The sequence below is a fragment of the Sinocyclocheilus grahami genome, unplaced genomic scaffold (genome assembly GCF_001515645.1).
Source record: "Sinocyclocheilus grahami isolate Dianchi unplaced genomic scaffold, SAMN03320097.WGS_v1.1 scaffold2117.1, whole genome shotgun sequence".
NCBI lineage: Eukaryota > Metazoa > Chordata > Actinopteri > Cypriniformes > Cyprinidae > Sinocyclocheilus > Sinocyclocheilus grahami.
This window is the reverse complement of record NW_015507296.1, coordinates 67,326-69,686: the sequence shown is the minus strand read 5'-3', so window position 1 is coordinate 69,686 and position 2,361 is coordinate 67,326.

Here is a 2,361-nt window from a genome sequence, read left to right as displayed (position 1 = left end):
AAGAAGTTCTATTTATAGCAAATATAAAAGCCCTTTCACACCAAAAAGTGTACTGAATAAACCTCAGGCTGAAGCAAAAGTGAATTCACGTCTGTACAGTAGAACGCAGGAGAAGAAACACTCTTCAGCAATAAAAAAACAGCACAATTGTTAGTTTCTCTAAAATCATTTGTGCTTATTATTACGGTTGAACTGGATCATCAAAGGTCAACAGCAAAGATATTGGTTAATAAAATGGGATTAGATACATTTGTGTTATTTAACATATTTAATTATTGCAGGTTTGCGCCATATTCTGAGTTTGTTCAAAAAAATCAGTTTTTTGTGAGTGGGATGAATTAATGCACATTCACATTTAGTCTAGAACTACAGTAACATGTTCACACAGCGCACACAACACCTCTGTACTCCTGATTTCTCCCAGTATGGGGACAGGAGAGCGGTCAGTCAATACATGGGAAAAAGCAAAGTAACTGGCATTACTTTTTTGAAAAAAGTAACTCAGATATTCTCTTGTAAATTAAAAAAGTAATGCGTTACTTTACTAGTTACTTGACAAAAGTAATCTGATTACGTAACTCGCGTTACTTGTAACGACTTACCCCCAACACTGGTCACCACCAATAATTTGGACTAATTTGGACAGTCACGCTCAATGGAGTCGAACACCCCAGCGCGAGCGCCACTTCAACGCCCCCACCAGCATCCAATCACGATACGGTTACATTTAAATCGATACACTCGCAAGCCAATGGGAGTGTGCGTTAAGACAACGAGCGCGAACGTTCTGCCAATGAGAGCGCGCGTTATTCAGGAGGCTGGACTTCCGGGAGGTAGTATAAACTGAGGCCTGACGCGTGCGGTTTGAGTCAGCATCTGCGTTCGTGTATTCAGATACGCGGCATCACCTAAAGGTAACTATAATGTAGTCGGTGTGTAGATGTGGACCTTTTTCTTAGTAACGTAATTGTTCGTGTAACGTGATATACCGTTGTGGGTTTTATTCAACGCGGAAGTATTGTGTGTGTGTGGTCGGAGCGTGCTAGCTGTGTATGCTAACCGAAGCGCGCGTTTATTTGCTGATAAATAGATTTTTATACTGTTTCGTGCTGTTGGGGATGGTAAGCCTCGTGGAAACACAAGTAAGTGTGTGTGTGTGTGTGTGTGTGTGTGTGTGTGTTGTTTATTTTAGTATATCGGTCGCTAAACGCCGGTCTATTGTTGCATTGGTCTACAACTAGACTGACCAACCTCGGATTGCGTTTATTGGTAACGCAACATGTCGTGTGTGTGCGTAGAAAACGTTATGTTAGCCTCATTGGGATGTTGGTGATGGAGGCCCATTTAAACTCTGTCCAGTTTCACCGCCTGGTAACAAAAGGTAGCGTTACCGCGGTATTACCGTGTTTCCTGTGGACCGCTTTGGTTTTTTGTATTTGTACGTACTTGTTGTAGTCAGTGTTGGGGAGTATGCTACCTAGTTACTGGAAGTACGTAATTAAATTACTAAATAAATGTAAGAATATGTAATTAAATTAGATGCTTATGGAAATGTATAACTATCACAAAGGGGGTTACATCTGAATGTTTTCACTCACAATTAATTGATTACCAAATTGCGTTGACTGCTCTCAAATATGAGACGGCAGTGTTTCAGGAGTTTAGTACACATGCTTATTCGATAACTAACCGTTTTATTTACTACTTGGGTTTATGTACGTTTTATTTCTTCTTAAGATTAACTGTTTTTTTCCCCCCCAAAGGCATTGTTAGATGCCCGTGTTGCCTGTCATAGCTATGCAAAGATTTGATTTAAAAAACCGTATCGTAGCCATTTAACTGTGTTGTGGTGATTTTAAATCCAGTATTTAGCCTAGGAATGATCTCAAAGGAGAGAGAGGTGCTAAAGTCTGGTTTTATGGTGGCTGTGCTTTAAAACTAAGTTATTATAATCTTAATTGAAGTGATGAAGGATTCTGAAAGTCTGACGGTAATCAGTGTTGTGTAGACTTGTGTTGGTATTCGGTAATGCGATATATCACGGTGATGGATATGCACGATATTGTTATCGTGGGCACTTGTAAACACCATATATATATATATATATATATATATATATATATATATATAACAAATTATTCAGAATTTTGTATGCATTTTAAGAATACTTTTCCCATAAACTGGTCAAAATGCACAACACCGCTGTATGCTGCGTGAAAGACGCGTGCGCACTCTGCTGTAAATAAGCACGGACGACAAGCACGTGGCGGAACATGTGAGAGACGCACTGGATGAAAGCGCACTTTCACTCTCTGACAGCAGATGGCGCTAAACTGCAGAAATAATAATAATAATAATAAT